This window comes from Caretta caretta, chromosome 4 (assembly GCF_965140235.1).
Source record: "Caretta caretta isolate rCarCar2 chromosome 4, rCarCar1.hap1, whole genome shotgun sequence".
NCBI classification, from domain to species: Eukaryota; Metazoa; Chordata; order Testudines; family Cheloniidae; genus Caretta; species Caretta caretta.
The window spans coordinates 17,345,485-17,370,280 of record NC_134209.1 but is presented as its reverse complement, the minus strand read 5'-3'; the positions used below and the strand labels follow the sequence as shown (position 1 = coordinate 17,370,280).

Sequence of the window (24,796 nt, the reverse complement as noted above, 5' to 3'; positions counted from 1 at the left end):
CTAGAGAGAGAAGAGTTACGTGGAGGGTCATAGTGAGCCTCTGAGGCTAGCGAAATCCGCCAGGAAACGCGGGACCCATGGAGGCAAGGACAGAGCTTTGTCACAATACCTTCAAATCAGCATCACTGCTATGGGTACCCGCATGGCCCCACAGTATGCCAACATCTTTATGGCTGACTTAGAACAACGCTTCCTCAGCACTCGTCCCCTAATGCCCCTACTCTACTTGCACTACATTGATGACATCTTCATCATCTGGACCCATGGAAAAGAAGCCCTGGAGGAATTCCACCATGATTTCAACAATTTCCATCCTATCATCAACCTCAGCCTGGACCAGTCCACACAAGAGATCCACTTCCTGGACACTATGGTGCTAATAAGCGATGGTCACATAAACACCACCCTATACGGGAAACCTACTGACTGCTCTGCTTACCTACATGCCTCCAGCTTTCATCCAGACCACACCACACGATCCATTGTCTACAGCCAAGTTCTACGATACAACCGCATTTGCTCCAACCCCTCAGACAGAGACAAACACCTACAAGATCTCTATCAAGCATTCTTACAACTACAATACCCACCTGCGGAAGTGAAGAAACAGATTGACAGAGCCAGAAGAGTACCCAGAAATTACCTACTACAGGACAGGCCCAACAAAGAAAATAACAGAACGCCATTAGCCATCACCTTCAGCCCCCACTAAAACCTCTCCAATGCATCATCAAGGATCTACAACCTATCCTGAAGGACGACCCATCACTCTCACAGATCTTGGGAGACAGGCCAGTCCTTGCTTCCAGACAGCCCTCCAACCTGAAGCAAATAATCTCCAGCAACCACACACCACACAACAAAACCACTAACCCAGGAACCTATCCTTTCAACAAAGCCCACTGCCAACTGTGTCCACATATCTATTCAGGGGACACCATCATAGGGCCTAATCACATCAGCCACACTATCAGAGGCTTGTTCACCTGCACATCTATCAATGTGATATATGCCATCATGTGCCAGCAATGCCCCTCTGCCATGTACATTGGTCAAACCGGACAGTCTCTACGTAAAAGAATAAATGGACACAAATCCGACGTCAAGAATTATAACATTCAAAAACCAGACAGAGAACACTTCAATCTCTTTGGTCACTCAATTACAGACCTAAAAGTGGCAAATCTTCAACAAAAAAACCTTCAAAAACAGACTCCAATGAGAGACTGTTGAATTGGAATTAATTTGAAAACTGGACACCATTAACTTAGGCTTGAATAAAGACTGGGAGTGGATGTGTCATTACACAAAGTAAAACTATTCCCCCCACACACACAAACACTGTTCCTCACACGTTCTTGTCAACTGTTGGAAATGGTCCACCTTGATTATCACTACAAAAGGTTTCCCCCCACCCCTCTCCTGCTGGTAATAGCTCACCTTACCTGATCACTCTTGTTTCAGTGTGTATGGTAACACCCATTGTTTCATGTTCTCTGTGTATATAAAATCTCCCCACTATATTTTCCACTACATGCATCTGATGAAGTGAGCTGTAGCTCGTGAAAGCTTATGCCCAAATAAATGTGTTAGTCTCTAAGGTGCCACAAGTCCTCCTTTTCTTTTTGTGGATACAGACTAACATGGCTGCTACTCTGACACCTGTATTTGATACAGTTTCACATGGGAAATTATCAGTTAAATTGGAGACAATGGGGATTAATATGGGAACTGAAACATGTATAAGGAACTGGTTAAAGGGGAGACTACAACAGGTCATACTGAAAGGTGAACTGTCAGGCTGTAGGGAGGTTACTAGTGGAGTTCCACAGGGATCGGTCTTGGGACTGATCTTATTTCAAATTTTTATTAATTACCTGGGCACAAAAAATGGGAGTGTGCTAATCAAATTTGCAAATGATCACATCCCTCGATCTGCTACAATGTTTCTACTTATACAGCCCAAAATGCTGTTAGCCTTCTTGGCAACAAGGACACACTGTTGATTCATATCCAGCTTCTCATCCATTGTAACCCCTAGATCCTTTTCTGCAGAACTGCTGCCTAGCCACTCGGTTCCTAGTCTGTAGCAGTGCATGGGATTCTTCCGTCCTAAGTGCAGGACTCTGCACTTGTCCTTGTTGAACCTCATCAGATTTCTTTTGGCCCAATCCTCTAATTTGTCTTGGTCCCTCTGTATCCTATCCCTACTCTCCAGTGTATCCCAGTTTAGTGTTCTCTGAAAACTCGCTGAGTGTGCAATCCATCCTCCAGATCATTAATGAAGATGCTGAACAAAACCAGCATCAGAATTGACCCCTGGGGCACGCCGCTTGATATCGGCTGCCAATTAGTCATCGAGCCATTGATCACTACCCATTGAGCATGATGATCTATCCAGCTTTCCATCCAACTTAGTCCATTCACTTAGTCCAAAGCCCTGGCTGGGATGATTTAACTGGGAATTGGTCCTGCTTCGAGCAGGGGGTTGGACTAGATGACCTTCTGGGGTCCCTTCCAACCCTTATATTCTATGATTCTATGATTCATCTAATCCATACTTCTTTAACTTGCTAGCAAGAATACTGTGGGAGACCGTATCGAAAGCTTTGCTAAAGTCAAGGTATAAACCTAATTTTAAGCCTAGTTGGGGGGGGGGAGGTGGCAACGGGTTCAGCTGACTAATCACAAGTGTGTTGGCATCTTCCCTCTTAAAGGTCCAGTGTCATCCCATACACAGATCCTGTTAAGATACTTTAGTCAGATTTTCTGAGTAGCTCAGAATGTAGAATTCTGAACTATTGAAAATCTTGCCACTTATTTTTGCACTTAAATAAGATCTAATCTCTTTTGAAAATTCTGACCTTACTGTCATATTGTCCAAACTAAATTATTGTGGACAAAAAATCAGTTAAACCAGTAAAGCTTTGCTTAGTATTGACAGCAGGATGATTCAACAAGTCCGAATGAGAAAGAAAGAAAGAAAGAAAGAAAGAAAGAAAGAAAGAAAGAAAGAAAGAAAGAAAGAAAGAAAGAAAGAAAGAAATGCAGCAAATTGAACTCATCTAACAAATACTTAAACCTGTGGAACACTTATTGGATTCTGGAGCTAGATCTCTAATTAGACAAACTGTCAAAAACATCTATACTTTTAAGTAGAACAGAGACTAAGTTGTTTTCTGTGAATAAAATATTCCCTTGAACACATATTGATGATTTCCCCCCCTTCCATTCAAATACTCTATAGATATGTGTATATAAATCTCCCCACTGTATTTTCCACTGAATGCATCTGATGAAGTGAGCTGTCGCTCACGAAAGCTTATGCTCAAATAAATTGGTTAGTCTCTAAGGTGCCACAAGTCCTCCTGTTCTTTTTGCGGATACAGACTAACACGGCTGCTACTCTGAAATCTATAGATATAGGTAACACAGTTCAAAGACTAGTATTTAAATGGAAATGTTCCTAACTCTTTCTGTCTTAATATACCCATAATAATATTGATGAAATACAGTTCCAATTATTGTTTATTGTCTTCTAAGCATATTATTAGCTAAAGTTTGGCACAGTCCTCAGGCATAAAACCTGTAACAGACATAAAACCTGACCTCATAGGTTAGGTTTACATACCCCTTTACCATTTTTGCGGCCCTCAGCATGGCGGGCTGGACTAGATGATCTCATAGACTCATAGATATTAAAGTCAGAAGGGACCATTATGATCATCTAGTCTGACCTCCTGCACAATGCAGGCCACAGAATCTCACCCACCCACTCCTGCAATAAACCTCTCACCTATGTCTCAGCTACTGAAGTCCTCAAATCATAGTTTAAAGACTTCAAGGTGCAGAGAATCCTCCAGCAAGTGACCCGTGCCCCATGCTACAGAGGAAGGCGAAACCCCCCCAGGGCCTCTTCCAATCTGCCTGGAGGAAAATTCCTTCCTGACCCCAAATATGGCGATCAGCTGAACCCTGAGCATGTGGGCAAGATTCACCAGCCAGATACCCAGGAAAGAATTCTCTGTAGTAACTCAGATCTCTCAGGGTCCCTTCCAGCCCTACATTTCTGTGATTCCACAGGTTATAAATTAACTTTTCCAATGTGAAATCATTCTCTAGCTTGTCAAATAAAATGATAAGGAAATGTATTTTCTATCCTTTTTGCCAGTCACCCACTGCTTTGTTGTTTTATATAGCACAGTGTGGAACTGACAACGCTAGAGTTAAGAATGAGAAAGTATTGTTGTGTGAGTAAGACATCAACAGGGGCTGTTTTGTGCTTATCATTCCTGACTGCCAGGCCACTCATTTAGATGTCTAACTACGCACTTAAGAGCCCAATATTAGACATCCATTTTTGTAAAAGCTTGGCAAAGACACAATGACTGAGCGAGTTTGACCTGAAATAAAAAAAGCTCAAATGAATCTTTATCCAAAGTGTAAACTAAACTCAAAAATACTGTGTTGGTCAAAAATACGTAATCTCCTTTCATTCCTGTTGTTTTTAATTTTGATCGGATTCTGTGCTTCCCAGTTCTGTCTGTGCTGGGAACCAGAACAGCGAAAGTACTGGGAGGGAGGTTCTTCTTTTGAAATGATCAAAGTCAGAGTGCTGGTTCATGAGCTGGAAAGACCTATTTTACATGACAAAGAGGTTTTGGCAGTTCACACGAATAGATCCAAAGATTTCCAGGACCAGAAAGACCATTAGGTTATCTAGTCTGACCTTCTGCATAACACAGATCAGAGAATTTCTCCAGGTTAAATAACCAAAATCAATGCTTTGAACCTAATATTCCCTCATCACTGTGGGCTTGATCCAATAAAGTCAATTAAAAGATTCCATCAACTTCAATACATTTTGGATCACATCTTATTTTCAACATTTTGAAACTTGGGCAAAATTATTCCATTTCCTTGTATGGGGTTCAACCAAATACATTTTATGCCTGATTTAAAAAAAAATCCCTTCTCTTATGGAAGCTCAAATGGTTTTATATTCTGTCCATATTCTATTTTTATTTTCTTCATCATCTGAAGTACTTACGAGTTTGTCTTATGAAACCCAAGGATGGTCATGCGGGTTGAACTGTTTTCTTTTCGTCTACTATACTGCTCCACTTGGATATACTGATTCACCATTACAGTACTCTCCATGTACACTGCTTTGTGACAGGGTCTGCCTCTGTGATGCCTTCTTGTAGCCCAAGAGGGCAGTCTACCTCCTGTTGCAGGGTCTCCAATGGTTGTGTGCTGCCCCTCACAGGTCAGATGCAGTGGTGCTCTGGATGAGGCACACTTGAGTTCAATGTCTTCCTGGATATTCAAGTGGAGAAATGAAAGGAATACTACAAAAGGGCAAACCAATCATTGGTTAAACAGGGGATCCTCGGGTGTAGAGAGGTTATTTTAGCTTTGTAGTTGGCACTGGTGTCACTGCTGCTGGATACTCTATCCAGTTCTGGTGCCCACAATTCAAGAAAGGGATTGATAAATTGGAGAAGGTTCAAAGAAGAGCCACAAGAATGATTAAAGGTTTAGAAAAATGTTTTATTATGATAAACTCAAAGAGCTTGATCTATTTAGCTTAATAAAGAGATGGTTAAGGGGTGACTTGATTTCATTCTATAGCTACCTGCACGGGGAACAAATATTTAATAATGGGCTCTTCAATCTAGCAGAGAAAGGTATAACACTATTCAATGGCTTGAAATTGAAGCTAGCCAAATTCAGACTGGAAATAAAGTATATTTTAACAGTAAGAGCAATTAACTATTGAAACAATCTACCAAGGGTCATGGTGGATTCTCCATCACTGTCAATTTTTAAAATCAAAGTTGCATGTTTGTTCTAAAAGATCTGCTCTAGAAATTATTTTGAGGAAGGTATACCACAGTCGCATTTAATTTCAGAAAGGTGAATTACACAAAAATGAGGAAGTTAATTAAAGAGAGAAAAAAATGTACTGTGCCAAAAGTGAAATCCCTGAAAGCTGCATGGAAACTTTTTTAGAACACCAGAGGCTCTACTTAAATGTACACACCAAATTAAAAAACATAGTAAGAGAACAAAAAAAGTGCCAAACAACAAAGTAAAAGAAACAGTGAGAGGAAAAAAGGCATCCTTTAAAAAGTGGAAGTTGAATCTTAGTGAGGAAAATAGAAAGGAACATACACTCTGGCAAGCGAAGTGTAAAAATATAATTAAAAGGCAAAAAAAGAATTTGAAAAACAGCTAGCCAAAGACTCAAAAAGTAATAGCTATTTTCTTTTAAGTACGTGAGAAGCAGGAAGCCTGCTAAACAACCAGTGGGGCCACTGGATGATCGAGATGCTAAAGGAGCACTCAAGGATGAAAAGGCCATTGCAGAGAAACTAAATGAATTCTTTGCATCGGTCTTCACGGCTGAAGATGTGAGAGAGATTACTAAACCTGAGCCATTCTTTTTAGATGACAGATCTGAGGAACTGTCCCAGATTCAGGTGTCAGTAGAGGAAGTTTTGGAACAAATTGATAAACTAAACAGTAATAAGTCACCAGGACCAGATGGTATTCACCCAAGAGTTCTGAAGAAACTCAAATGCAGAATTGCAGAACTACTAACTGTGATTTGTACCCTATCATTTAAATCTGTACCAAAAGACTGGAGCATAGCTAATGTGATGCCAATTTTTAAAATGGGCTCTAGAGGTGACACCGGCAATTACAGGCAGGTAAGCCTGACTTCAGTACTGCGCAAACTGGTTGAAACTATAGTAAAGAATAGAATTGTTAGACACATAGATGAACATAATGTGTTGGGGGAATAGCCAACATGGTTTTTGTAAAGGGAAGTCATGCCTGACCAATCTACAAGAATTCTTTGAGGGGGTCAACAAGCATGTGGACAAAGGGGATCCAGTATATATAGTATACTTAGATTTTCAGAAAGTCTTTGACAAGGTCCCTCACCAAAGGCTCTTAATTAAAGTAAGCTGTCATTGGACAAGAGGGAAGGTCCTCTCACGGATCGGTAACTGGTTAAAAGATAGGAAACAAAGGGTAGGAATAAATGGTCAGTTTTCAGAATGGAGAGAGGTAAATAGTGGTGTCCCCCAGGGGTCTGTACTGGGCCCAATCCTATTCAACATATTCATAAATGATCTAGAAAAAGGGGGAAACAGTGAGGTGGCAAAATTTGCAGAAGATACAAAACCACTCAAGATAGTTAAGTCCAAAGCAGACTGCAAAGAGCGACAAAAGGATCTCACAAAACTGGGTGACTGGGCAACAAAATGGCAGAGGAAATTCAGTGTTGATAAATGCAAAGTAATGCACATTGGAAAACATAATGCCAACTATACATATACAATGATGGGGTCTAAATTAGCTGTTACCACTCAAGAAAGAGATCTTGGAATCACTGTGTATATTTGTCTGAAAACATCCACTCAACGTGCAGCGGCAGTCAAAAAAGCGAACAGAATGTTGGGAATCATTAAGAAAGGGATAGATAATAAGACAGAAAATATCATATTGACTCTATATAAATCCATGGTACGCCCACATCTTGAATACTGTATGCAGATGTGGTTGCCCCATCTAAAAAATGACATATTGGAATTGGAAAAGGTTCTGAAAAAGACAACAAAACATATTAGGGTTATGGAACAGCTTCCATATGAGGAGAGATTAATAAGACTGGGACTTTTCATCTTGGAAAAGAGATGACATGATTGAGGTCTATAAAATCATGGCTGGTGTGGACAAAGTAAATAAGAAAGTGTTATTTACTCCTTCTCATAACACAAGAAGTAGGGGTCACCAAATAAAATTAATATGCAACAGGTTTAAAAGAAGCAAAATGAAGTATTTCTTCACACAACGCACAGTCAACCTGTGGAACTCTTTGCCATAGGATGCAGTGAAGGACAAGACTATACTATAACAGGGTTCAAAAAAGAACTAGATAAATTCATGGAGGATATGTCCATCAATGGCTATTAGCCAGGATGAGCAGGGATGGTGTCATCCCTAGCTTCTATTTGCAAGAAGCTGGGAATAGGTGACAGGGAATGGATCACTTGATGATTGCCTGTTCTCTTCATTCCTTCTGGGGCACCTGGCATCAACCACTGTCAGAAGACAGGTACAAGGCTAGATGGACCTTTGTCTCACCCAGTATGGTCATTCTTATGTTCTGATGTCTCTTTCCTTTGTTATACAGGAGGTCATATTAGAGGATCACAATGGCCCCTTCTGGCTTTGGAATCTATGGATCAATGAAAACTGAAAAACAAAAGGAGTCTTCAACAGGACCCCTCCTTCTACTTTGGGCTTGTCTTCATGCAGACAGTTCTTTTGGTCAGTCTCCCTGGACCTAGTCATCCGATCCACTGGGAGGCTCATCCAGAAAGCAAGCTGTCTCCAACTCTTGGTTGAAACCAATGGAGAAGCAAAGCTTTGCTCTCCTTCCTGGTCAGCCCCAAACTGAGCTGGACTTTCTCCTTTTTTAATTCCCCTCTCCACACCTGACAACTGCTGCAGGTGTTATAGGATGAGGCCAACTGTATACCCAGGCCTTCATAAACCCCCTTGTTGCCAGCATGGGGCCTGTATGCCCCATCACATCATATGACCCATTGATTTGAATGGAATCATTATTATTTATTGTCATGGGTGTGCATTTCCTGACAGCCCCTTCAACTGTCATTTCTTCATACAGCCTGCCATCTGATCAGAGAATCATAGAAATGGAGTGCTGAAAGTGATCATGAAAAGGCATCTATTCCAGCCCCCTGTGCTGAGGAAGGGCTAAGTAAACCTAGACCATCCCTGACAGGTGTTTGTCTAACCTGTTCTTAAAAACCTCCAATGATGTAGATTCTGCAACCTCCCTTGAAAGCTTATTCCAGAGTTTAACTACCCTGATACTTAGACATTTTGACCTAATATCTAATGTGAATCTCCCTTGTTGCTGATTAAGGTCATTTTGGGATGAAAACAGGTTTTTAAAATGTCAGAATTTCACATTAGATGGAAATTGTCATTTCCATTTTCTGACCAGTTCTAGGCAGATGTCCTCCTCTTTGAGGTCCGGAGTCAGCAAACCATTCAGGTCTCAGAGCCATTGCCCTGGTTCTGGGAAACCACAGCTGTGCACTGACCCTTACTCAATCTGGAATTGTTAGTATGGAGCTGGCTATGACATCACTTAATATGGTGCCTAGTGTTCTGTCTGATACCCTTTATAGTAAGGGTAAATGATTCTTTCTGAATGGACCAACCACTGGGTATAAATGTTTATGTAGATGTGTCACAGCCGTTTCTGCAAAATGGTGGAAGGGCAATGTGTCCGGCCTGCAAGAATAACTATTATGCCCAAAAGCGTCATAACAGAAACCCTGAAAGGGATAGATAGCATAAACCTACTAATTATATTCCCTGTACGTGTAGCACGGTTCCTCTCTACCGCAGGTGGCTGTGTGGCAAATGTCAGCAAAGCTTATCCTTGGGCTGACTCTGTGCTAGGATGTGGGTATCAGAAGGGGAGTGAGTGGCCAGTTGTTGGAGATTTTGCAAGAGGTGAAGCAGAAGAAGCCTTGAACAAACAGCGGATGGCATATGGACATTGTACTAGCTTATAATCATTACCTAGTAGGCCTAAGGGAGCATTTGTGACAGAATTGGAAACTGGATGGATCTGTGTTTTCTTTATTATCCTGTCTTTTGCCCCCTTGTTGCAATTTTGCTTTTAGCCACCAACAGGCAATGGTCTTCTCCAGAGCATTGTGGCTTAAATTTTGTCCAGGAAATAGAAGAAATCTGTTTACCAGGAGCCACTGGTCAGTACAAACCTGCAGCTTGTGAGCCTTCTGCCTTTATTAATAACTCTGCTTACCCAGAGCCAAACCACAGTGGTGCTTTTGGGCCACAGACCACGGTGGCTGCTTGTAAAGATGCAATACCTTTGTGATTTCGTTTTGGTCTCTTCACACCTGTGGGACTCGATAACAAGCAACTCAAGCAGCCCAGCTGGCCTGAGACGTGTCTCTGCATAAGCAACAGAATGGTTCCATTCAGAGAGCAAGACACAAGTCATTCCCTCCCACCGGTAACTAAGTGCTATGGTAACGAGAAAAACAACATTTACACTCCCACCTTCCCTTGATTTCAGCCTTGGGGATATAGCCTCCCATAAATTCCACAGGTTTGAATAGGTTTGAATAGGAGAAATGTGTCAGATGGGATTTCACAGCAGGGACAGTATTAAGGTCAGGCCCAAGCCCAGGGTGCCAGCTTCTGGAGTCTTGTGATTACGTCACAATTGCAGCTTTCCTTTTAAAAAGAGTGAGTTTCCGTCCTTTGTGGTTGTACAGAACATGTACATGTACCCATGTAACCCACAGAGTGGTGTGTGCTGGAGTCTGCAAATAGCAAATAGCTATAGCATCACACAATAGCTCTGAGAGGGGAAACTGCCCCATTGGTTGTAATGTGGTGTGACCGCCAAGACCCACTGCTCCTGGGGGCTCTTCCCACTGAGCACTGTGTATGTGGTAGAAGGGATAGAGTGCAGTGAGCCTAACACACCCACCTATGCAGACATAGCTAGCGCAAGTCCTGGTGGGCCCCCCTGCTTCTCCGTGCTGCTTTCTGTAGGAAAAAAAAACACCTACACCACTGTTCTTGCCTCTCAGGGGTGGCAGGGAGGGGTCTGCCACCACCACTGCAAGGGGGATAGGGCTATAGGGGTGAAGACACTGGGGAGCGGGTCTCATGTGCTATGCTTGAATTTCCTAATCCAGCCCTGCTCTCAGCCTACAAAAGGTACCTGTCCTACCACACCACTCATACATATTCTGCACCCAGCACTTTTGTGGCAATACAGACATGTCTTGCAGGAAAGATTGCTCACACTTGAGGTGGATTTATTAACACCTCCTCAACCCAGGCACTGGGTGAAATGGTTGCAACACATCCCAAACTCCCTGAGATTTGCAGAAAAGATCACTCAGTTCAGCTTGTTTTGTCCCTTGCAATTAGATTCTGCTCATGATTAAACCACTTGACTGCCTAGCCATCTAGGCTGTTTTCCAGCTGCATAGTTACTTGGACTTAATATGTGTTGTTCCATTGGACTTAATGGATTATCTTAAATAGTTTAAGATGTGGTTAGTGGTGCCGGTTACTCCCCCCCCCACACACACACACTTTATTTGTTTGGGGTTTGGGGGGGGATGATTAGGGGAGGATGAAAAATGCCTTTTTTATCATTTGGAAATTTCCATGATACTTTTTTTGCCAAAACCAAAAATCCCCAAAGTGACAATCTCACTCCATTAAGATGAAACATGTCAGGGTTTTATTGTCAAAAACCACAAAATTGTCAGTTTTGGGTTTTCAAACTGATTGTTTTAAAAAGCAAACAAAACCAACCAGATTGTTTTCTTTGAATTTTTATATGAAAAAAAAAAATACATTTCCTGATAATTTTAGGGATTAGGCTGGCCTTTTATTTAATCAGAGCACTGTTTTAGACTGCCCCACATCATAACTATATGCCACAGTGACGACATGCAGAATGAATGAAAAATCTTTGTCCACCCATATGTGGAGCTGGGGAACGAAAGCATAAGATATGTGTGTGCAAGTCAAAACAGGGCACCCTGTGTCAGCCGAGCTCATCTGGAGCCATTCATGGAGCTAGCTAATGGCTGAACACTGGCCATTTTGCAGGGGTCATGATGATGTGGGAAGTCCTAAAACGATCCTTCTATAACCACATCATCAACAGACAGCTGAGAAAGAGGATGTAAAATGACTCCCGCCCTTGACCTTTGAGACATTGGCCGGATATGTGCCCAAATCCCCAGGTACAAGGAAGTTAGCCTGAATTGTGCATCTTTGATATTTCTCTTGGGACATGAAGCAGCTGGATCCCGTTAGTTTAGAATTCCTTCATTTGAGGGGTTCCCTGGGCCGCGTATCGGTGGTGTAATAGTCCTATGTCACTTTGTGCCTATGTCCTATGCACCCCTCAACACAAAGACACACCAGGGGAAGGGCAAGGGGGTGGAAAGAGATACGGGGTGAAACTCTCTGTCCTCTAGCTATTCTGTGACACTGGTGTGAACGATAGACAGCTGTGGGAATCTGCAATTAATTACAGCAGCAAGTTCCTCGGGCTACTCTAATTATGCCTGGGATAAGTATCTGGTAGCACAATAGTGGGTTAATGCCTAAAAGGTGCAACTCAGAGCCAGGGTTAAACCTTTAAGAAACACTGTACACGCTGAGTTTAAGGACAAATAACTGGAATGGAGTCAGAACCCTGCTCCCACTAGGATCTAGTTAAATCAGGCCACTTCTCATTTATGCTGTTTTATCAATGGGAGCAAAGTTACACGACGTGTGTGTTTACTGGATCAGGCCCACCGGGAGTTGATGAGAGATCTCAGGAACTGCTGTCCTACCCATCAGGTTCCCCATGGAAACATGCCATTGTCATGTCAACCATTCATATGTACAATGATTCTGCTTTCAGTAGCAGCGCTGACTTCTCACTCTCACTCCCATTGGAAGGGTCAAATGAATACAAATGCTGAAGGTAACCAACAGCAACAGAGCAATGGATCCATTCATGCTGAACTTGGTATGGAAGAAGATGAGAGGTGCCTGACAGGATCTTGCCTTTCTCTAAAATCAGTGGGAGTATCTGATATCTTTCACCATAGATCTATGACCACAAAGTGGCCATACTCCATCCCTTCCAGATCTAGTACCCCCTGACCACAAGATGGGCTACTTTGAGAGGATGAAAGCCATGGATTTTTTTCAAGTGCATTTTCATCTTTGGTGGGTTTCTAGGATGAAAGGGGCATATATAGTCCACAGCTATTATTGGTAATAAAAAACTGTCCTGTTGTGTACACTACCTCTGAAGATCTGGTACTGGTCACTGTTGGAGACATGATATAGGGCTCGCTGGACTATTGGTCTGACCCAGAAAGGCAATTCTTCTCCCACTCTTCCCAACAGGCACTTTCCTTCCATATGAGTGTCTTCTGCTGCACCTGGGCTCCTTGTCAGTCCTCTGCTGCCCCTTTGCCAGCATAGCCGCCTCAGCTATTCCAGCTGGAGTACAGCCCCACCCTTCCCAGGGGGAACCCTTACTGCCGTTCTGCTGGGAGATCATTCTCACCAGGGGAGCATCCCACCCTTCCCCCAGCCCTCTCACTTTCCCTGGGTCCAGCTTTCCAGTATGGAGATGTCAGCAGGAAAGCTCCTCCCCTGCTCCCCTGCCTTCAGCTCTCTCCAGCCCTTAGCTATGGGGCTCTGGCTCTGGGAAGTCAGCCAGCAACCCCCTCCCGCTGCCCCCCTGGCCTTCAACTTTCCACCTGGACTCTGACATTCCAACTCTGGCAGGTCTTGCTCAGGTAGCTCTGATTCACCAGGCCTCTATCTCAACAAGCCTCTCTTTCCTTGGGGCCTAGATGCCCTGATCCTTTATAGCCCAAGGGGCTACTGGCCCACGGTCTTAATCAGACAAACTGGGAGCACCTGGTCTGGCACTGTAGCATTGGACCCACTTCATTCACAGGGGCCAGCTCCCCTGTGACACAAATCCTTCTGACTGCCATATATTACCCCCATCAATGCAGCAACTGAGCGTCTCCCAAACCATTAATGTTTCCAGGGATTAGAGTAGGGGGAAAACATGGTGGCGCACTTCTAGGCTCTGCTCACAAAATAAGTTTCACCCATCTAAGTCCCCAAATGAGATGCTGTTCTTGGTAGGCTGTGTAGATATTCAAAATAGGATTGAGAAGCTGCTTGGCTCCCTTTTTGGGGGGGCTCCAAGATTCCCAAGTACTTGGCTTCTTGGTTGGGGGAATATTAGTGGTGTTACTGTCCAAATGCAACCCACTTGTAGCACCAAAATCAGATTCACTTGGAGTAAATAGTGCAGCTGTCTGACCCTCCCTCTCCCTTCTTACATGATGAATTACATATTTGACAGCAGTGACATTTAAATGATCATCGCTGGGCAGCTGAGTGAATCCCTCACTGAGATTAATAGGACAGCTCACACCTCTCAGAGCTATTGGTCCAGGCTCTCTGCAGAATCACATAATGTCTCTGCATCTATTACGCTCAGGGCAGGTCTATAGTGCACTGGTGCTTGAGAGAGGATGCTTCTATGCCAACAGGAGAGCTTCTCCCATTGGCGTAGTTAATCCCCAAGAGGCGGTAGCTATGCCAATGGGAGAAGGCCTCCTGTCCACGTAACATGGTCTACATGGGGGGTAAAGTCGGAATAACTGTATCACTCAGGGGTGTGGATTTTTCACACCCCTGAGCAACATAGTTATACCGATATAGGTCTGTAGTGTAGTCCAGACCTCAGTAGACGTCCCTGAGGTTTTCTTCACAACTTTTACAGCTAGAGATTTAAAAGAGAGAGCCAGCTGAGATTGTGTAGAAAAAGTTAGTAGTTGGAATAGGTGCTGGATGGAGAATATTAGCTGTGAATATAGCCTTCCAACATGGCAGAAAACTATCCCCCACTTTACTGAGGAACAGAAAACTAAGGCCCAGATCATCAAAGGTATTTAGGTGCCTAAATCTCATGGGAATAAGTAATAAAAATATCTTTGAGGATCTGAGCCCAAGTGATTGGCTCAAAGTCATGCAGGAACACTGTAGGAGTGCAACAGACTGAACACCGATCTCCGACCCCCCACCAGCTGCCCTAACCATAAAATCATTCTTCCTCCCCACAGCTACATGTCTTCCTCAACACTGTTCCCTCTAAGCTGAGTGCGTGTGTGCGTGCACACACAGATCCTAAACCCCACGCACATGGAGAAACACCACGTGCACAAAAATTTGCACAGAAGCATAAAAATTTGCACAGAAGCAATTTTTTGCACACATGGCCTGTCAAAAATTAGAGGGAACATTATTCCTCAGTAATGATCCCTCCTCCCTCACAGCTGCTCACTAATTGTATGCACAGAATAGAGGCTGAGTAAAGAAAAACTATTTGATTCCCTTAGGCATGGGGCCAAATGTATCAAAAAAGTTTGTTTTATTGATACATAATACCAGAACAGAATGAAACCATGCTCCAGTCTGACTTAGCTCAGTAAAGGTAGATCTTTGCTCCTGGGGCTGTGTGGAACAAAACAACTGGAGTGTTGCAGGATAAATCTGGAGTAAATTAACTCAAGATGCAGTGAACAGACTTACCTAAATTGTTCCTCTTGTACTGAAGTTTCTAGTCTGTCTCATCCAGCCTTCACTTTCCTGAGCAGTTACAATAAAAGAAAATCATCCCATTCACCTCTTCCCAAATAGAGATTTCCAAAAGCAAACCAAGGTTAACCACTTGACAAATGATTTTCTATTGCTGTAAGTCAAAACAAAAGTGTCTATATTAAATTGCATTGGCCAATAATCTGATAACCAGGAGATTGAATTTCTTAGCCAATAGTTCCCTGCTACAAAATAAAAGCCCATACAGCGTATCTTGATGCTTCTGAGTAATTGGGTCTTTGTCACTTCATCACAAAATAAATGCTACTGCATTTTAATGAAAGGGCTCAATTTCAGGTTGACTAACACAAGGCAGTTGATATCTCCTTTTTAATAATTGTGATGCATAATTCCATTTCCCCTTCTTAACAAAGAAATAAAAAACCTGTTTGTCACACAAAGAAACAGTCGTTGTTTCCACAGTTTTGCAAGAAAAATGGTACTGACACGAAATCAGAAGCATGAGATATTATTCATGTTCAACTTTAAAATCAGCCATATCCAAAATATTCTCTCTTAATTTGCATGTCCCTTGATCTATTAGAGTGTGGCTGAGACAAGAAAGGAAATTAAGTCAGAGATAAGAAAAGGAGTACTTGTGGCACCTTAGAGACTAACCAATTTATTTGAGCATGAGCTTTCGTGAGCTACAGCTCACTTCATCAGATGCATACCGTGGAAACTGCAGCAGACTTTATATATACACAGAGAATATGAAACAATACCTCCTCCCACCCCACTGTCTCTAAGGTGCCACAAGTCCTCCTTTTCTTTTTGCGAATACAGACTAACACGGCTGTTACTCTGAAATAAGTCAGAGATAGATTTCCTTCCAATTAAAATGTAATAGAGACAGAAGGTTTCATCCTTCACTCTCTTGCACTAGTTTTATGCTAGCATTACTGTGCTGGCTCTAATCGTGTAAAACATGAATACAACAATGGCAAACCATACCCACAGGTTTATAGGACAGATTCTCTCTCTTTGTTCCGGCCATTTTTACTGCTTAGATGGTACGAAGTGGCAAAACCCGGCTCTAACTGGCCAGTTGAGAATTGTCTATGTTGGTGAAGCTCTCAGCTGACGTAAAGCGCTGAAATCAACTCCTGCGTCAACTGTTTTTCCTACCTTAGCATAGCTGGTTGAGGGAATGCTCGAATCTGAACTACACCCATTCACAACGGGTGCATGGTCCATAGGGGCCTTGGCTCATTGGTGTAAATTAGAGTTGCCCCTAAACTGCTGTAATTTATGCTAATGGCTGGGACCAGAGCTGGTGCAGCATGAGAATCAGGGAGGCATCACTTGCCCTTTAACCAGAGGTGAAAGTAAGCCGTGCCAAACCAGACCGGCTTCCCTGGTGGTGATTTAAAGGGCTGGGGCTCCAGCTGCTGCGGGGGAGCCCCGGGCCCTTTAAAGTGCCACCCAAGTCCTGCTACCAGAGCCCCAGGGTAGCGGCAGTAGGGCTCCGGCAGTGATTTAAAGGGCTCGGAGCCCCGCAGCAGCTGGAGCCCCAGGGCCTTTCATTCACCCCTGAGCTCCCAGCTGGTATTTCCGGGTGATTTAAAGGCCCTGGGCTCCCAGCCACAGCCCGAGCCCCGGGGCCTTTAAATCTTGATTTAAAGGCCCCGCCTCTTCCGGTTGAGGCCATGCCCCCGCTCAGGACTCCGGCACATCAGTAAGTCCTTTACGTTTACTTTCACCCCTGCCTTTAACAGATCTCAGCAGAGGATAGAATCCGGCCTGTGTATTTGTTCTTGTTTAAATCTCTCTATGGAACTTCAGGATTCCTTCCAGGTTAACCCTTTATCTCAAGCCTTTATGTAGTCCATCAGTTTTTCCATACATTATGGTGGATTTAGTGGTCTGTGTACAGTCCAGATTAACTGCCTTTTAAGCTATAGAATTTGGAGATGGGAAAGGTCTGTTAGACCACTGAGTCCATTTTCCTGCTGCAGTGGGATTAATTGTACTCCACAGATGCAGGATGAGTCCAACAGCATGTTGAAACTACCCTACCTTACCTGCTGAAAGAGCGAAAAGAATTGAGTCCATTGTAGAAAACTGCTACCCCACTAAGGGTGAGATAATGAACCACTGTAGTCAATGGGAGATCCGTGAAGCAGGATTGGGTCTGCACTGAGGTAATGCAAGAGCCCTAGTGATCATTAACAAGGTATGCAGACAAGGCTTTGTGAGAAGTACAGGAAGTAATGAAAGGTTTGAGACTTGGCGGAATTGTAGGTCCTGACCCTCCAATAAGATCTGCTTGGGGAGGGTCCAGTTTCCATTTCAGATTCAGGGCTGCCGTTCGTTAGATGTTTGCAACCCAGTTCAAGAAGCACTTAAGAGCCCGGCTTTCTAAGCATAAGCTTCAGTGACCTTCTTGAATAGGGGTGATTTCCTGAATCAGGGTCCTGGGTCGGAATTTTGCCAGGACACCAAAGCTTCTACCCCTTCACATATCCCTTACCCATTGCAATTCAGAGGCACACTGCTAGATGCATACCCTTTGCCTCCGATGGATTGTCAGTCTCTATAACTGTGCTCCTCTTTTGCAAGAATTCTGAGCTCTGTTGCTAAACCCAGCAAGGGGTTAAATTCCTGATATGTATGGCAGAGTTTTAAAATGTCAGCAGCAAAACCCACATCGTTCTTGTGTGTGTGCGCATTAGGATTTAAATATGCATGCCAAAAATAAAATGCAGTATATTGAACAAAGAAATGATAGGTTTCTTAAGATAGATCAGTTTTTCCATTTTTGAAAGAAAATTGTGAAATCAGCAGCACCTGAAAAAGCAGTAAATAGGGAAAGTAGAAGAATCATGGATAATTAATACGCATCAGAGAAAGAAATATTCGATAGAAAATATATTCTCAACTGGTGTAAATTAGCTTAGATCTATTGATTTTGAAGCAGCAATACTCATTTTCATCACCCGAGGATCTCAATCAGTGTGATTTCATATATATATATATAATTGAGGGTAGTCAATAGGTGGACCCTGAAATCTTTTTATTTACTTATTATTATCATTATTGTTATTGTGCGTTTTTTAAATTATTTTGTCTGGGGTCTGGACCTTGACTATACTTTGACCAAGAAATTTGGACCTTGACAAAAAATAATTGACAACCCCTTATCTTGTTTCAAAATATGGAGATGGTGTAGCATAAACTGTCATATTTTGCTTATTAATTATTTTCAAGAAGCTATGATTATTTTGCATATTGATTCCTTACAGAGCTAATAACATAATAAAATACAACAAAATGTTTACCTACATGCTCTTATCTTTCAAACAAATAAGATCAATCCATTTGAAAGGTCACTAAAGATACTTAAAGGCATAAAGTTCAGAACAAAAGTTGCCGTACGATCAAGGGTTCCAAAAATGCTATTAGAGCGGATGCTGGCTCTTGCCAATAGAGAAATATTTGCAAAAACAGTTTCCATTTTGTCTCAAATAAACAACTCTCTGCAATATTCCTTTTGGGGACTGAAATGTTCTCGGTTTGACATTTACTCAGAGGTGAATATTTCTGGAAAGTCTGAACAAAATTTCTTTGTCCAATTGTTAGTTATATATCTCTATTTTGGCGGGAAAAAAATCTCATTTTCAAACATTTTTTTTCCCCACAACTTGCCGATCATGCAGAAATGACTGACATTTTAAATTTGGCATGCAAGGAAACCAATGTGCTCTTTTCTAGGATTGAAAATAAAAAAGGTAGAATAACAATAAACTTATAAGCAATTGAAAAATCAGTTTTGACTGTCGTTAATAGCCTAATGACTTTGTCTGTGGTAGCATAACATCCCCTTAGGGCAGTGATTCTCAAACTGTTGTACTGGTGACCCCTTTCACACAGCAAGCCTCTGAGTGCGACCCCCCCCCCTTATAAATTAAAAACATTTTTAATATATTTAACACCATTATAAATGCTGGTTGCAAAGTGGGGTTTGGGGTGGAGGCTGACAGCTCGCGACCCCCCCCCCCCCATGTAATAATCTCATGACCCCCTGAGGGGTCCAACCCCCAGTTTGAGAACCCTGCCTTAGGGTGTAGCTACACTGCAATTGAAAACCTGTAGCTGGCCCTTGGCCAGCTGACTTGGGCTCAGGCTAAGAATCTGTTTAAACATGTAAATCTGGACTGTAGGATCCTAAGCTCAGGCAGCAGCCTGATTATCTAAACCTGCAATTCCACAGCCCCTCAGCCAGCTGTGGCTATTTAACTGCAGCATAGATATATGCTTGGAGGCAAACTGGAGTTTTCCCTGCTTTTCTCATGTGTTCCCCCATTCAGGGGTCTTAATAGACAACAGAATCAGACATCAGACAACAGAATAATAACCTACCATGCATCCGCCCAAGAGGTGGAGTTGAACCACTCTGTTCCTAGACAGCTACAGGTTTGAAGCCTGCACCCCAGACCACTGAGGATCACCTGGGCAGAAACAAACACCCAACTCCTAAATATATAAAGCACCGATAGCTGAATTCTTCTCAGTGGGGGTTATGTAATAGAGGTGGGCAGGAACTGCCTCTGTTTCTGAGTGTAATGTGGCCAGTTGGTTTCATCTTTCTAAAAGCAGTTTATTTTCTCCTATGAGGACTTAACAGACTGGCTGGCTGAATAAGGATAATATAAGCTCTCATTTGCATCCAGTGCAGATACAAAGGATCCTGGGAGGCTGATCAGCTGCCACACTGTATCCTTATCCAGAATTACAGGGCTTGATATCATCTCTTGGGGAAGACAGCAGGGCAGTTTTTTGAAGTGGGATGTTGCAGCTTTAAAGGGGCCAGGCACTGCCAGAATGTTTGGGAGCACATTTCCACACAGAGAGCCCTTTCCTGATTAAGGGCTTCTCCAGCCCTCTGCAACAAGCCAGAGGGGGCCACTGTGACCACTTCTCAAAGGCTCTGTGTTCTGTTGAACTCTCCAGTTATTGATATTGCATCCACCCTATGTGTTTCCCTTCAGGCGAGGGTGCAGGTGATTTTGCACATTCCTCTTCACAGAGAAAGCATCTCAGAAAGGAGGAGAGAATTAACAGCCACAAAGCATGACAGCTTAGCCCCTCAGAAATGCCCAGGAAGAGATGGAAAACCTTATCTAGGTTACAGAAGAAACCTGTGCCAAAGGCAGGTGTCACACTAAGATGTCCTATTCCATCGCTTTAGCATAGACAGCAGCTCTCCTCTTGGCTGGAAGCTTTATAAGGAAAGAGCATGACAATTGTCATCTGAGCACTGAACCCCTGCTAGTCAGAGCTGAGCTTAGAAGCTGTGACAGCTTGAACTCAAGAGGCAGGTTTTGCAAAGACAGACATCAACTACACACAGTCTACTTTCAGAGTAACAGCCGTGTTAGTCAGGAGAGTGGGGTGGGAGGAGGTATTGTTTCATGGTCTCTGTGTATATAATGTCTTCTGCAGTTTCCACAGTATGCATCCGATGAAGTGAGCTGTAGCTCACGAAAGCTTATGCTCAAATAAATTGGTTAGTCTCTAAGGTGCCACAAGTACTCCTTTTCTTTTTACACAGTCTACTGAGGACTAGTGCTTGAGTCAGAGTGACGACGCTTGACAGCAAAAAACAGGGGCTTTAACCTTGCTGCTGTTGTCACTGTCTATCTTTCTGGCAGAAGAATTACTAGTTTTATGGATTTTAAGGCCAGACGGGACCATTTAAATTGTCTAATCAAAGCTTCTGTATCCTGGGAAGGGTGCTGGTTTCCCCCACAAAAAATCCCTCTAGATCTCCCAAGTTCCAAGGATGCAGAGCAAAATGAAGGGGAAGCCAGCCCTGATTTGTAAAGGTGATGGGAAACAAACTCAGGGCCTTGCAGATCGGGCACAGAAGGCAACACCAAACACACACTGAGCAGCTCATATTTCTAGTCTGGGATTTCCACCTGGCCCCCTCAAAAAGATGATCCTGTGGCAAATCAAAATCAAGCTGGGACAAGATTTCCTCTGCCTTCAAATAGAAGACAATGGCCGACAGGACAGGACACGCTCTGTCTGTGCTCTCGGTTCACGTAGAAGAATGTTTTCCCGATCTCTCAGTGTGACGCAAAACGCTACACTGTTGTTTGTTGACTAATCTACAGGCTGTGGTGTCCTGTTCAGTGCTCCAAGCACCATTTTCTTCCCATCGATGAAGAACACAACATGACTCCCTTCCCACTGGGTTACAGGAGATTTCAGAGTTCTCCTCTTAAGAATGAAAATGCTTCCTAATGAGTGGGGAGCACAAGCTCAAAGAAAGATGGGCCATCACCACAATTGCCTCCAAGAGGTGGAATTGAACCACTCTGGTATTAGACAGCTACAGGTTTAAAGGCTATACCCCCACATCACTTAGGAACACATAGTTTTGTGTAGGGTCTAGTTTTTTACCTATCTAAAACACAGCAGTGCACACTCTTTGCACTGAGGGCTATGTGACCCAGGCGGGAAGGAAGTGCTCTGCCACTTTGCTGTGTGTATAATTGCCAGTTGGTATCATCTCTCCAAAGCAAGTTTCTGTGGGAGAACAAAAGAGGAGAGTGGAAGGGTTAGCTGATTGAGGAAAGGGTAGGGTATAATTTGCACCAAGCACGATGATAATGAAGATATTGAAAACCTGCCATACTCTCTCCTTATCAAGTACCAAACTGTCTGGCTCAGGAGTTGGAGTCAGAGATCAGGACAGTTTTGCTTTTTCAAAAGAGTGGAACAATGCAGACTTAATAGGGCCAAGAACGGATAGCTATTTTTCAGAGAGAACAATTCCCCAGTTGGCCAGCAATGGAAAGGAAAAAAAAAAAAACAGCTACTAAACTAATTAGAATGGTATAAAATGGATTCTCCATTCTCTAGAAAAAAATATGCATTGTGAGTTGATCTGGTCTGAAAACTGATGTTCCATCCCGCAATATGCAAATCAAGCTATCACATAGCCCAGTGATTAGGGCACTCTCCTGCATCTGCAACATAGAAAAGACCCAAGTTCAGTGGTTTCCTCCACAGCAGGTAGAAGGGTGTATTCAGCCTGGGCCTTCCCAACTTCCAGCTGAGTGCCCCAACCTCTGGACTAATGCTTACAAGATAAGCAGCACCACCACCAAACCCAAGCCAGACTGTTCTTCAGAACTGCCAGGGAACCAAAAAAGTCCCAATTACCTGCCTAACTCTACTCCTGAGTCCTGTTCTTCTCCTGAAGCCACAAGATTGCTTTCCCATGCTAACAGTCATCTAGGAAGAAAACCCATGCAGTTTCTAATAAAGATTTCCTAAGGTCACTCCTGAAAAGATTTCTTGTGTGCCAGTGTCAAGCCAAGAGAAGGATCCCTCCACCTCAGAGTCAAATAGTCTGGACCAATGGCAGGCAGGACAACTCACCTTCATTGAATGTGTTGTTAACTATCCCTCAAGGATGCATGAAATTCGACATTGTGCTTTACTGCCTGCTCTACAAATTTTCTCTTCGGATACACAATACTAATCTTTTTATACATGCTCACACACAGGATTGATTCGCTTCCCATCCCAATAGGGGGCAGCTGATTGTGGAATGTTACACTTGCTAGAGAAAGAGTTTAGAATAGAGAAGAGGAACTGCAGGGAGACCCTTGCATACACCTAGGAGACAGAATCATAGACTATCAGGGTGGGAAGGGACCTCAGGAGGTCATCTAGTCCAACCCCCTGCTCAAAGCAGGACCAATCCCCAATTTTTGCCCCAGATCCCTAAATGGCCCCCTCCAGGATTGAACTCAGAACCCTGTGTTTAGCAGGCTAATTCTCAAACCACTGAGCTCTCCCTCCCCCCAGTTGAACCACTCTGCTGAGCCACTTGGAATTGAACCACTCTGCTGCTAGACAGCTACAAGTTTGAAGCCAGCACCCCAGACCCACTCAGAGTCCCTAAGGCAAAGAAGCACAACCCACCCTGACCTATAAAAAGCACTGATAACAATCTCTCATTATAGTGAGGGTGAGGCAAGGCTTATGGAAAGAAACTATCCTGCACCTGCACTGATTGTGTCTTTCACAGTTGGACTCATCCCTTGAAAACAGGTTTCCTTTCTCTTCTGAGGAAAAAGTAGAAGGGTTGTCTAACTGTGGAGCGAGTAGAGACTTGTTTCTCTGAAACCAGGTGACAAAGCATCTGGGGATACTGCACAATGTCCATGCTCTCTCCTATTCCTATATTAAACTGAGTAAAACACATGCTGGCTAGAGTCAGAGATGAGCGCAGATTTTACAGTGTGGCAACATTACAGGTTAATAATGTCCGGGAGCAGCCAGCATGCTTTGGGAGCTAATTCTCATGCACAGCACTGCCCAAATGGGTCAGAAAAGCCTGATACTAAACCAGTGATGAATGGGATAACATTTCTTTTTCATTCATTACCCTGCAATTAGCAGGAAAAAATGTTTTGTGAGCCCTTATTAAAGGCTTTGTGTCGTGTTGTTTACTGAATTACAAATAGGTGCCCTTCATTGTAGCATGTGACTTCTTTACAATTATTATGGGATTTATCATCATATGACCCATATGTACTGATAAAATATTAGAATATCCCTTTTAGAGAGAAGGGAACACAGACTCCAAGAGATTAAAGTCTTACCTTGGTTACAGATGCAACTTGTTCCGCTGACAGATGTCAAGCAAAGAGATCCCATTCCACTACCTTGGGGAAAGCATCAGTTCTTCCCTCGGCTGAAAGTTTTGCTAGAAAAAGATCTTCTTAACGGCTGCCATCACACTTATTGAGATAATTGGACCTACAAGTTATGCAAATTGTCAGCTCAACTGTAGAAAGCAACTGAAAGTTTATACAGTGTCACAATAACCTTTAACAATAAATGTTAATGGGAAAAGGTGAAAAAGGAGACAGACAGATTGAATTAGTCCAAACAAAAAGGCCTCCTGATATAACTCAAGGATTGTGTTAAGGTTATGGCTGAGGAACAAGAAAAGTGTGGAACTAAAAAAATGGACCAAAATGTGCAGAAATTAGGCCTAACTGGTGAACAAAATAATGAAGGGATGGGCTAGTCCATCCATCGTCCCTTTGAGGGCTTCTTAAAGAAAGAAAGACTTGGTGGTGGGAGGAAATATGGATGGATGGAGGAAGAAGCCGTCTGTCAACACCCACTGCAGGAAGCTTTACAATCATGGCTGCCACTCTTGCTGTCTCCTGGGATCCAGCGTGACACCATTGTGCTTTCTTTGTGCTAATCCTGAGAGTTGTCCCAACCAGACTGGGCCAGAGAGAGGGAGGGAGATGACATCACTGCACACATACAGCCCTCAGTGTGAGCTTGCCAGGTCTCGAAGTGGCTAAAGAGATAATGAGCCGTGCGTGTGTTTCTCCAGCAATGAGACTGCAAGTGAAAGTCAGCACCGGAGGCAGAACCCACAGTTTCTATCTGTGCTGTTCTTTGTTTTTTCTCTCTTGTGTGGGTTTTTTGGAAATGGGACCAGACTTTA

General features: G+C 43.2%; 1 non-coding gene across 1 annotated transcript; it reads right to left on the bottom strand.

Annotated features, from left to right (window-relative positions):
* Positions 1–19,673: 19,673 nt before the first annotated feature.
* On the bottom strand, positions 19,674–19,760 carry TRNASTOP-UCA (transfer RNA opal suppressor (anticodon UCA)). The gene has a single exon. It is a non-coding gene; the product is annotated as a tRNA-Sec (tRNA).
* Between the last annotated feature and the right edge of the window lie 5,036 nt (positions 19,761–24,796).